This window comes from Elephas maximus, chromosome 7, assembly GCF_024166365.1.
Source record: "Elephas maximus indicus isolate mEleMax1 chromosome 7, mEleMax1 primary haplotype, whole genome shotgun sequence".
Lineage (NCBI taxonomy): Eukaryota > Metazoa > Chordata > Mammalia > Proboscidea > Elephantidae > Elephas > Elephas maximus.
In genome coordinates, this window is record NC_064825.1 from 88,840,916 (window position 1) to 88,854,558 (window position 13,643).

General features: G+C 42.7%; 1 protein-coding gene across 2 annotated transcripts in view; it reads left to right on the forward strand.

The window, feature by feature from the left end:
- Positions 1–13,643, forward strand: part of KIAA1549L (KIAA1549 like) — a 326,239-nt gene that overhangs the window by 284,645 nt on the left and 27,951 nt on the right. The gene's annotated exons all lie outside the window — the stretch shown is intronic.

Sequence of the window (13,643 nt, forward strand, 5' to 3'; positions counted from 1 at the left end):
CCTGTGGCCTCCAAGCCCCTGCAGGTGCTGGAGGCCAGTGGACAAATGAGACACTCCTTGGGAGTTGCTATGCCTTTCATTTCTTCTAGCAAGCATTTGTTGAGTGAAGGAACCATTGCATCATATATGCATTTAGTGTGGACAGATTCAACAATATAAGCTCTGAAAGGAAAAGGAAAAATAATACATAATGGTAAAAAACTAACTTTTGCAAATATTCTCAAGATATTTTACATTACAGGTTATATACTTGGGTTTACATATTATTCTATAAGGTTGTATACACAGAGCCACATATACTATATTACATAGATGACTTAAAGGCTTTGCGATGGTTTTACTATACAGGATTTTTACCTTCTCTGCTAGCACTCACATCTAAGCCCTGTCTATGATTCCACTGTGCCTCCTTGTGTGAGGCTCTATGGAGAAGAGAAAGATGAACTAACTATAGTGCCTGCCCCAAGGTGCCTACAGACCAGTGGAGGAGGGAAGAAATGCATGTTTAGTAGAAGCACAGACAGCACACTGTGGCAGTGGAAAGAAAGGGCAGTGACCTTGGACAAGGGCATTAGCCCTCCAGAAGGTCTGTCCCTTCCTGACTGTCCACAGCCACTGCCCAGTCCAGTTCCAGCTACAATACTGCTGGAGCTGCCAAACAGCTGCTGAGAACATCCTTCTGAAACACACACCTTTGTTTAAAATCCTTCGGCAACTCCCCATGGCTTTTGGGATGACACTCGAACTCTACGCTTCAAGCTTAGGATTCAGCAGTTCTGGCTGGCCCCAACATGGCCTTCTAGCTGACGCTCATCACTCCTCAACCTACCCGTGGGCTCCAGCCCTGCATCCCCTTCCCAGGCTTGTCATGTGGTTCACAACTCCATGCTCAGCCCTCTGCTCAGAACACCCCTTCCCACCTGGCTCCATCTGTGCCACGGTTTCTCAACATGAGCACTATTGACATTTGGGGCCAGATGATTCTTTTGTTAGAGAGCTGTCCTGTGCATTGTAGGATGTTTAGCAGCCTCCCCTGCCTCTACCCACTAGATGCCAATAGCACCCCCTATTCCCAGTTGTGACAGCCACCAATGTCTCCAGACATTGCCAAATGGCACTAGGGGAACATTGCCCTCAGTTGACAACCATTGATCTAGTCAATGCTTTCAGAATAGTATTTAAACATTAACTCCACTAGAATCTTTCCCTAAACTCATGCCTATGTTTCTGACTTAGATGCCCGTCCTTTACCAGTAGCACATGGTACCCACCCCAGAGCCCTTATGCCATCTTCCATTTGTTGGTTTCCTTGTACTGTTCCCCCATTTGACTCCTCAAGGATAGGAATCACATCATATTCCTCCTTGAAGCCTCAGCACACGGTGTAGGAACTGGTACACAGTAAGTACGTGAGCAAATGAACAAATGTGCCGATAAGAAGTGACTCCTGAGCCAAGACTTGAAAAAACGGGGGCCAAGATTTATAACTCTGCAATATACAAACGTTTGATTTGATTACCAAAAGTGTAGGCAAATGTACTTTACTGCATGGGGTTCATAAAATCCTTTGCCATCGAGTTAATTCTGACTCATAGCAACCCTTATAGGACAGAGTAGAACTGCCCACATAGACTTTCCAAGGCTGTGATCTTTACAGAAGCAGACTGCCACATCCTTCTCCTATGGAGCAGCTGATGGGTTCAAACTGCTGACCTTTTGGTTAACAACGGAGTGCTTAACCACTGCACCACCAGGGCTTCTCTCAGCTTGAATGGCAGGTTATCAATTAAGATGCTGTGACTAAAACTACCAGAAAATGCAACCCAATTCAAACTGTCTTGAAAAATAATTTATTAGGTCAGTAAATCTAGCCTTGGTTTGATGGGGGCTGCAGTTCAGTTTCTCTGTATTACACAGTGCTGTCCTCCTTCAAAGGAGCCTTGGTGGCACAGTGGTTAAGTGCTCAGCTGCTAACCGAAAGGTTAGCAGTTCGAACCCACCAGCCACTCTGTGGAAAAAAGATATGGCAGTCTGCTTCCGTAAAGATTTACAGCCTTGGAAACCCTATGGGGCAATTCTAATCTGTCCTTTAAGGTAGCTCTGAGTCAGAATCAACTTGACGGCAATGGGCTTTTGGCTTTGGTCCTCCTTCAAGGATCCCTGGATAACGTAAATGGTTAAGTGCTCAGCTAGTAACCCAAAGGGTGTTGGTTGAACCTACCCAGCTGCGCCTTGGAAGAAAAGCCTGGTGATCTGCTTCCAAAAGGTCACAGCCTTGAAAACCCTATAGAGTGGTTCTACTCTGTACACATGTGGTCACCATGAGTCAGAATCAACTCACTCCATAGCAGTGGGCTTGGTTTTTTGTTTTTTTGTTTTGAATTGTCCTGCCTCATGTATTAGCTTCATCACAGACTGGCTCCTTCCAGTAGAAAATGACCACAGCTGCCCCCTGCCTCACATCTCCAGACTGTGTTGACCAATGCAGGAGAGAATTTCTCTTTTCCCAACCCTGAAATAGGGTTTATGGGTTTCCAGCTGACGGAGCCACTTGCAGGTCAAGCACCCACCCTGTATCAGCTACTGTAGCAGAGAGGAATGGACAGTTACACTGGTTGATGTAAACCAGTCAAGCCTCACCAATAGAGCTGGGGCATGATCAGTCCCACCCAGTCCTCCTGGCTGAGACTGGGGCAGGGGTGGTGGGGTGGAATGGATATGGAGGAGGCCATTGCAGTACCTGCTGCTTGGGGAACACTGGTGGTTGGGCTTTACAAGGTGCAAAACCAGAGTAATCCTCTATGTCACTCCTCCAGTTTCAGGCTGTCATCCTTGGTTGGTCCTCCATGAAGGGAAAGAGCTATGTGGTGATGAGCCAATGACTACTGTTCACTGTGGGCTTAGGAAGTCAGGTTACAGTTAGAAGTTTGTGATTTGAAGTAGGAAGGTAGAGAGCCATAGAGAACTTTGGTGCATCTTTCTGGCTTTTTCAAGACCTGAAAAAGCAGTTTTGAGCTGACGATGGGGAGAACCTGTTTTGTTATGGAACAGTGTTGACTCACAGGATTGGTCCTCTCAGTCTCCTTGCTGTCTGCAGTGCCGGCTCAGCTAAGAAAAAAAAAAAAAAAAAAGAAGGTGAGAAAAAAGCAGGTGATGACTCATCTCAAAAGCTAAAAGCAAAATAGCTCCCCAGGAGAGAAAGCCACTCTTACACATTTACTTTCAGGTTGATGCCTTTTAATTAATTTACTATGGCTCATAAATTGCTCTCAACGTTCAGAAGCACCACTGTGCTGTGGTTATGCTCACAGCCTCTGGAGCTAAAAAAAAGGAGCTAGGCTGGGTTCAAATTCCAGCTCTCCTACACTACCCGTCTGTTTGGGGTTTACTTAACCTATCTGTGCTTTAGTTTCCCCATCTGTAAAATGGGAATATAAATGGTACTTACTTTTTGGGTTGTTGAATTATTGGTTGTGACTGTGAAATGAGTTGATAGGCAAAGCACATAGAAAACACACAGTGAACATCAGTTTTCACAATTATATTTTCCAGAAAAAAAAGCACTTCCCAGCAGGGCTATAGTTTCCTCCATGTTTGTTCTTGTGGTATTTCAAAGAGAGGCTGAAGTCGGATACATAGTCTCTTTGTGGGCGGTTCTAGGTGTGGGGGACAGTTTTTGCCCTTTTGAAAACCACACTGAAAGGATTGCAGAATGCTTGCTCAAAACCAGAGCCCCATGGGTTCCATGTGGAGAAGGAACAGCCTTAATTTCTTCCCAATATTTGTAGCCTTTGTTGACGAGTTATGATATAGCATAAACCCATTGCTGTCAAGTCAGCTCTGACTCATAGCGACCCTATAGGACAGAGCAAGACTGCCCCACAGAGTTTCCAAGGAGTGCCTGGTGGACTCAAACTGCCAACCTTTTGGTTAGCAACCTTAGCACGTAACCACTACACCACAAGGGTTTCCATGATATTGCATAAATATCTTAAATATGTGCATATCCTCTGACCCAATAATTCCACTTCTAGAAATTGAACCTAAGGCAGAAAACATGGTTACACACAAAATTTAATCACAAGGACACCTACCGCAGCTTTGTTTATATAGTAAGGCATTAGGTAATCACCTAAAATAGTGGGCTTTTAAATGTAGTCTGAAAACTCCATATAACAGAACACTATAAAATCATTTAATATTACTCTCTGTGAGCGTATTTACTGACAGAAATTTGCTGACATTATTGTTAGATAAAAAACTTTCCAAATATTATGTATAATATAATCCCATTTTATAAAAAATCTTTTACGTGTGCCTATAAATATGCATACGTGTGTGTGTATATATGAGTGTGTATATTCTGTTTATAAAATCATGACCTAGGTGGCTCAGTCTGTGACCAGTATGTAAGTCAAAAGAACTGTGCCACCAAAAGTAATTTTGCAATAACACTACTTCTCTACTGATTCCTCACATACCTGAAGGGGAATACATCAGGCCCAGCAATATTTTTTTAATTCCCTTATTGCCTTTCCCATCCATATGCCACAGCTGCTTCTGCACCTTGCTGCACAACTCCACCAAAGATCTGTAGCCCACACCCCGTCTGCCTTGTTGGTTACCCCCACTTCCTATCCTCCACCGCAGAAGCAGGAGAATCTATGTGGTCAAGGCTGGAACCTCCTTCAAAGCGGAGGCGGGGAGAATCTGACATGAACCAAGCCAGCGTCCTGTGTAGGGACCAGAGGCTGGGGCTGGGGTGGGAAGGGGCTGACAACGCTCCAGCATCCATAGTCTTCATCCCCCTTCACAGGCATAGAACACATCAGGAAGAACATGCACAAAGGTCAAAATGTTAATAGTAGTTCTTCCTGGTGGTGAGATTAGAGTGGATTTTAATTTTCTTCCGTTTGCTCATCCGTGTTTTCTAATTTCCTACCATGAACCAACATTCCTTGATTAATTTTTTAGAATTTTTTATTGGAATGTATCTTGATTAATGTATAAAAATAGTTTTTAAAAATAGTTTCCCAGCTTTTTTCAAGAGTATGAGGTTGGAGAGGCAAGTATGGTGAATTCTAAGTTAAACAGGCTTAAAAATAGATTCTCTGTCCCACTACAATCCTCAACATCACACCCAAGCCAGCTATCAGTCAACACTGGAGATTTGTCTTTGCTCTATCTCCCCCTTTATTTTAAATAAAAGCAAAAGGTATTTTCAGAAATGTACAAGTTGGGAAGAAGGATTTAGGGCAAGTTAAGCCAGGAGAGTTGATATCCCTTGTCTGGAACACAGGTGTAATTGTGCCTTTCTTAGGGATTAAGTGAGGTAACACCAGGGGAAGGGGTGCAGATGGGGAAGGTGGGACCCAATGCAGGGCCAGCACACCCCAGGACCTCAAATGGACTTGAGACCTACGATGTTACCTTCTTCCACTTACCAGATAATTATTGGCTTCAACTCTGTGCTTGGCACTGGGTTGGGGGCTCTGGATACAATAATGAGTGAGATGCTGACCCTTCTCTCAAGAAGCTCCAAGTCTATGGGAGAAGCCAAATAACAACAACAATAATCACTAACATTTATTAAATACTTATGTGCCAGACAGTCTTCTAAGTGTTTTTGGATATATTGATACTTTTCATCCCTACAATAATCTATGAGCTCAGTTTTCTCAATAATTATTTTATCTTCTACTGGTCACAGAAGCCTATACTTCCCTCTGTCAGAGCCCATACCTGTCGTACTGTGATGGATCTGTTTATATATGTACAGTGGGTAAGAGTTTGGATGCTGAGGTCAGACTCTGGGTTCAAATCCCAGCTTTGCCAGCTATGGGCAACATACTTGATTTTTCTATGCCTTAGTTCCCTCATCTGTACAATAGAGATAATCACAGTTCTTCCCTTACAGATTATTGTAAGGATGAAAAGAGTCAATATAATATATATAAAGCGTTTAGAACAGAGTCCGACATATAAGCTGTTAATACATATTAGAACCTGTTGTTGTTGTTAAAACTGGGAGCTCCATGAGGGATGGGTCAGTGTCTCATTAATTGCCATATCCACAACCCCCAACCCACGACCTAGCACAGTGTTGAAGGCAATAATTGTTTGTCAGACATGTTGTGGGGCCAAGATGCAGGCTGTATACAGGGTTGCCCTTCAGGAGTAGACATCAGAGTCCCCCAAGGATAGCAGAAGCAATCTACTATCCTGGGGCAGAGAGAGTCCAAGAAACAGTAAATGTCAGAACTAGCAAGGACTTCATAGGTCATAGTTCGACTCTTCCATTTTACAGATGAGGAGACTGAGGCTTAGGAGCCCATGTGACTTACCTGTGATCATGCAGCTTTTTAGCACTGGAGGAAATTTGTTAGGAAATATAGACCTTTTATCTCACCTCAAATTCTATCCATTGGCAATTGGGCAGACTTTATATTTCAGTTCAATTTCACAAAGCTTTATTGTATACCAAGTGCCTTATATTAGGCTCATGGGATTCAGAAGTCAGATGGGCTCAAGGAACTTCCAGTCTTAAGCAGGACAGACATTAAATTGTTGTTGTTGTTGTTAAGTGCCATCAAGTCAGTTCTGACACACAGCGCCCCATGCACAACAGAACGAAACACTGCCCAGTTCTGAGCCATTGTTACAATCGTTGCTATCCTTCAGCTCATTGTTGCAGCCACTGTGTCAATCCACCTCGTTGAGGGTCTTCCTATTTTCCACTGACCCTGTACTCTACCAAGCATGATGTCCTTCTCCAGGGACTAATCCCTCCAGACAATATGTCCGAAGTATGTAAGACACAGTCTCGCCATCCTTGCGTCTAAGGAGCATTCTGGCTGTGATTCTTCTAAGACAGATTTGTTCGTTCTTTTGGCAGTCCATGGTATATTCAATATTCTTCGCCAACACCACAACTTCAAGGTGTCAATTCTTCTTTGGTCTTCCTTATTCATTGTCCAGCTTTCGCATGCATATGATGCAATTGAAAATACCATGGCTTGGGTCAGGCGCACCTTAGTCTTCAAGGTGACATCTTTGCTCTTCAACACTTTAAAGAGGTCCTTTGCAGCAGATTTACCCAATGCAATGCGTCTTTTGATTTCTTGACTGCTGCTTCCATGGCTGATGATTGTGGATCCAAGTAAAATGAAATCCTTGACAACTTCAATCTTTTCTCCATTTATCGTGATGTCACTCATTGGTCCAGTTGTGAGGATTTTTGTTTTCTTTATGTTGAGGTGCAATCCATACCAAAGGCTTTGGTCTTTGATCTTCATTAGTAAGTACTTCAAGTCCTCTTCACTTTCAGCAAGCAAGGTTGTGTCATCTGTATAATGCAGGTTGTTAATGAGTCTTCCTCCAATCCTGATGCCCCGTTCTTCTTCATATAGTCCAGCTTCTCGTATTATCTGCTCAGCATACAGATTGAATAGATATGGTGAAAGAATACAACTCTGACGCACACCTTTCCTGACTTTAAACCATTCAGTATCCCCTTGTTCTGTCTGAACAACTGCCTCTTGATCTATGTAAAGGTTCCTCATGAGCACAATTAAGTGTTCTGGAATTCCCATTCTTCACAATGTTATCCATAATTTGTTATGATCCACACAGTCAAATGCCTTTGCATAGTCAATAAAACACAGGTAAACATCCTTCTGGTATTCTCTGCTTTCAGCCAGGATCCATCTGACATCAGCAATGATATCCCTGGTTTCGTGTCCTCTTCTGAAACCAGCCTGAATTTCTGGCAGTTCCCTGTTGATATACTGCTGCAGCCGTTTCTGAATGATCTTCAGCAAAATTTTGCTTATATGTGATATTAATGATATTGTTCTATAATTTCCACATTCGGTTGGATCACCTTTCTTGGGAATAGGCATAAATATGGATCTTTTCCAGTCAATTGGCCAGAAAACTGTCTTCCATATTTCTTGACATAGACGAGTGAGCACCTCCAGCGCTGCTTCCATTTGTTGAAGCATCTCAATTGGTATTCCATCAATTCCTGGAGCCTTGTTTTTCGCCAGTGCCTTCAGAGCAGCTGGGACTTCTTCCTTCAGTACCATTGGTTCCTGATCATATCCCACCTCTTGAAATGGTTGAACATCGACTAATTCTTTTTCGTATAAGGACTCTGTGTATTCCTTCCATCTTCTTTTGATGCTTCCTGCATTATTTAATATTTTCCGCATAGAATCCTTCACTATTGCAACTCAAGGCTTGAATTTTTCTTCAGTTCTTTCAGCTTGAGAAATGCTGAGCATGTTCTTCCCTTTTGGTTTTCCATCTCCAGCTCTTGGCACATGTCATTATAATACTTTACTTTGTCTCCTCGAGATGCCCTTTGAAATCTTCTGTTCAGTTCTTTTACTTCATCAATTCTTCCTTTTGCTTTAGCTGCTCGATGTTCTAGAGCAAGTTTCAGAGTCTCTTCTGACATCCATCTTGGTCTTTTATATCTTTCCTGTCTTTTCAGTGATCTTTTGCTTTCTTCATGGATGATGTCCTTGACGTCATTCCATAACTCATCCAGTCTTCGGTCACCAGTTTTCAATGCGTCAAATCTATTCTTCAGATGGTCTCTAAATTCAAGTGGGATATACTCAAGGTCATATTTTGGCTCTCGTGGACTTGCTCTGATTTACTTCAGTTTCAACTTGAACTTGCATATGAGCAATTGATGGTCTGTTCCACAGTCGGTCCGTGGCCTTCTTCTGACTGATGATATTGAGCTTTTCCATCGTCTCTTTCCACAGATGTAGTCAATTTGACTTCTGTGTGTTCCATCTGGCGAGGTCCATGTGTATAGTCACCGTTTATGTTGGTGAAAGAAGGTATTTGCAGTGAAGAAGTCGTTGGTCTTGCAAAATTCTATCATTCCATCTCTGACATTGTTTCTATCAGCAAGGCCATAGTTTGCAACTACCGATCCTTCTTCTTTGTTTCCAACGTTCGCATTCCAATCACCAGTAATTATCAATGCATCTTGATTGCATGTTCAATCAATTTCAGGCTGCAGCAGCTGATAAAAATCATCTATTTCTTCATCTTTGGCCCTAGTGGTTGGTGCATAAGTTTGAATAGTATTTGTATTAACTGGTCTTCCTTGTAGGCATATGCGTATTATCGTTATCACTGACAGCGTTGTACTTCAGGATAGATCTTGAAATGTTCTTTTTGACGATGAATGCAACACCATTCCTCTTCAAGTTGTCATTCCCAGAAGAGTAGTCTATATGATTATCCAATTCAAAATGGCCAATACCAGTCCATTTCAGCTCACTAATGGCTAAGATGTTGAAATTTATGTGTTCCATTTCATTTTTGACAGTTTCCATTTTTCCTAGATTCATACTTCATACATTCCAGGTTCTGATCATTAATGAATGTTTGCAGCTATTTCTTCTCATTTTGAGTCGTGCCACATCAGCAAATTAAGGATCTGAATGCTTTACTCCATCCATGTTTTTAAGGTCGACTCTACTTTGAGGAGGCAGCTCTTCCCCAGTCATCTTTTGAGTGCCTTCCAACCTGAGGGGCTCATCTTCCAGCACTATATCAGACAATGTTTCGCTGCTATTCATAAGGTCTTCACTGGCTAATGTTTTTCAGAAGTAGACTGCCGGTTCCTTCTTCCTAGTCTGTCTTAGTCTGGAAGCTCAGCTGAAACCTGTCCTCCATGGGTGACCCTGCTGGTATCTGAATACTGGTGGCATAGCTTCCAGCATCACAACAACACGCAAGCCCCCACAGTACGACATTCTGACAGACACGTGGGGGAGACATTAAATAAGCAAGTACAAATGTGATGAGGGGAGCCCCAGATACAATGAGAGCTAGTTTTGTTTCTGCCTGTATATATCAAAAGACTGAAAACCAAGTGAGAATTATAGGAAAACAAGAGTACTTTAGAAGAAGGCTTGAACAAACCTGCCTAGGTCTTACTTGTGTTATGACTCTGGACCCGGCAGTTAAAGGGGAACCCCCATGCAGTATGGAAACCCTGTGGAGGGAAGCAGAGGTTAGTTTCCCTTGGGAAGCCATGGGGCAGATGGTAATGTTAGTTGCCATCAAGTCAGCTTCAATTCATGGCAACTCTGTGTAGGAAAAAAACACTGCTGGGATGGCATTGGGAGCTATGGAATTCCTTAAAGATGGAATTGGAGAAAATGTCTCAGCCTCTCCAGCAAACATATCACTTCTCCCCACCAGCCTTACTCAGAGAACTGTCCCAGCACAGCCCCATTGCAGGGCTCCCGGGGGAGTGGAAGAGTAGGAAGATGTTGCTAAGGAAAGTGGGAAGACTTTTGCCGTACTTACGGCACAGCTATAAATCCACATAATAATAGCTCCACCAGTGTCACTGAAAGGCACAGCACAGCTCAGGAGTGGGAAAAATTATATCTCAGTTCTCCCTGGTACCATTAATCTTCCACCTGGGAGTAGTTTAGCATTAAGTATCCATTATTTATTAAGGGGACTCGGGATATAGGGAGGAAGGGCAGCATGTGGTAGCAACGAGCATTGATGAGGAAATGTAAGAGACAACTTGGTGCCGCTGGATGTGTGTGGGACAGGTTCTGGGAGAGCGAGGCTGTGCTACTGCCCACCTCTCGGGGACTTTGGACAAGTCAACACTTAAAATACCTGGCCTTGACCTCCTTATCTGCAAAATGGGGCTTGAATCAAATGGTCTCCTAAAGTCTTTTCAGGCTCTGGAAGTCAGCTTCAGAATGTTTTATCCATTGTGAAGAAAACGTCTTTCAGAAGTTGCATACAGTACCCTAGAACTCATTTAAAAGGCAATAGACTTGATGCATATTCAGGACAGTACATGCATTGGCTATTTAATCCTCCCGGCTGACCTTAAGGGCCCTTAGCCTCATCTTAGAATGTCTGCATTTCCTGTCTGCCCAGCCAGCCACTCCAATTTTGTTCACCACCGAAGGTGTCACCAAGCAGAATCTCAGCAGGCAGCTTTGCAAGCCTTTGGCCCATTGAAGGTGTCACCAAGCAGAGTCTCAGCAGGCAGCTTTGCAAGCCTTTGGCCCATGCTGGCATGCGCAGCACGGAGTGCATTGCCCTGAGAATGTTCTCCACCTTTCACTAATGATCTCCTACTAGCAAAAGAGCCCAGTGCCTCCCCCAATCCACAGTTTGAGGGCATGCCCCAGGCATGAAATGTCTTAGAGTTCTCCTTTATGATTACAAAGTGAATTTTGCATTCGACTCCATAATCCATCACCTGCCTGTCAGTCTGTCACGTAGCTAGGATGCTGGAAGTGATGCTGCCAGTATTTCAAATACCTGCTGAGTCACCTATGATAGATAGGTGTCGGTGGGGCTTCCAGACTAAGACAGACAAAGAAGAAAGGCCTGGTGATCTACTTTTAAAAATTAGCCAATGAACTGGTCAGCGGGTGGGAGAGAGACACTGATGAAGAGTGAGCTAATTATACCAGGTGGACACTTGAGATTGTGTTGGCAACTCTTGTCTGGAGGGGGGATGGGAGGATAGAGAGAGAGGGAAGCCGGCAAATTGTCAAGAAAGGAGAGACTGAAAGGGCTGACTCAAGAGGGGGAGAGCAAGTGGGAGTAGGGAGTGAGATGTATGTAAACTTATATGTGACAGACTGATTGGATTTGTAAACGTTCACTTGAAGCTTAATAAAAGTTATTAAAAAAAAAATTAGCCAATGAAAACTTTATGGATCTCAACAGAATATTGTTTCTATATAGTGCTAGAAGATGAACTCAAACATACCACCCATCACGAAGATGGTTCAGGAACTGGCAATGTTTCCTTCGGTTGTACTAAGCTAGGGAGCTGACTCAATGGCAACTTAACAACAACAACTCCATAATCTATCCTTGCTTATTTTAATATAAAAATGGTGCTTGAAATTACTTACTTTAAATGTTTGTTGATGAATCTAGACTTGAAGGTCAACAGGGAACTGCACTTTTGATCTTGCAGGATAGCCAAGCCTTGACCCTGGATGATAAGATTACAGGCGACATTTAATGTCTTTTTCGTGCGTTATGTATTTTCAGTTTCTTCTCTAATAAGCATGTATTAACTTAATACCAAAGAAAAGTAAGTTTAGTGTCTCTATGTGTGGCAGATTTTGATACGAAACTTGCTTTCACGATAACCTAACAATGTTATCATGAAAATAACAAAAGCTTAGCCTTTCATGTGTATTGTTTAAAGAGGGAAGGACTTCACTTACGATGAGTTTCCTAATAAAATTTTCCTGCCGTACTCATTTTTACACCTCCCAATGCTTTATACATAGTAGTTACAAGTATAAATCAATGTGTGTAGTTGAATGAATAAAAGTAATGATAATAACAATTATGATGACAGCAACTACTATTACTGTGTTTTTACCATGTGCTACTGTTCCAAACTTTTTTAAATGTGTTGTCTTATTTAATCTTTATGAAACCTTTTGACTCAAGGTCTGTTATTATCCTCATCTTACAGATGAGGAAACTAAAACAGAAAAGTTAAGTAACTTTCCTCATTAACCCACAAAAAAAAAAAACCTGAGTCGGAACACATTTATGCCCTGTCTTTTATCTTCTCAATGCACCTTTTAGATCTGGGCGTTGCTAGGGCAACCCACCCTGCATAGCAGCAGCCTGACTGTGTCCGCTGAGCAGCCCCATAGCTCTTGCTTTTTGCTCTGAGACTTCTCTGCTGCTGTTATGTGGGACACTGTGGGGGTCCGTTTCAGCCAATCTGCCACAATGACAAACCTCAGAGTGTGAGGGTGTCCTCGGGGCAACCTTGCTAAGGCACATTCTGTGTAGTTCCCCAGAGGGTTACCACCAGCTCATTAACCCACCTTGACTGGCTTTTCTTCTCCAATTTACTCATTCTAGGCCTCCACTCCTATTCCTGAGATTGTTTTCCAAAATCAATTATCTGCCCTGTGTCTTGGACTCTGCTGTTGAGAAAACATAAGCTGCCATGTTGCCCAAGGTCATGCAACTGCTAAGTGGTGGAACCCAAGTAGGAAAATATTCACTATATATAAAATAATACTGACAATCAGAATCAGGATCTAAATACATTTTAAATGGACATGTACACACACACACATATGTGCACACACACAGATAGGATTGGGAGTGGAGTAAGTACACCTAAATGTTAAAAAGTAAAGTGATATCTTTTATGGTAATAACCCATTCCGACCCTATAGGACAGAGTAGAGCTGCCCCATAGGGTTTCCAAGGAGTGGCTGGTGGATTCGAACTGTTGACCTTTTGGTTAGCAGCTGAGCTCTTAACCATTTTGCCACCAAGGTTCCTTTTATGACAGCAAAGGGGACTTTAATTTTTTCTTCCTCTTTTTTCCTACATCTGAATTTTCTAATTTTTTTAAGATGACTGTGTATTACTTAAGTAATGGATGGGGAGTGGGTTGGCAAACTGGCCTAAGCCAGTTTATTCCTGCAGAACTCTCAGGTTCTTTCAGCAGACAATGGCAACCATGGAAATATCTGAAGTGGACACGGTTTAACTACTTCCCCACAGCCTCACTGCCAGGCTATCATGAAAACAAGTCTTCTGTCAAAATCTGCCACACATACAGACACTAAACACACATT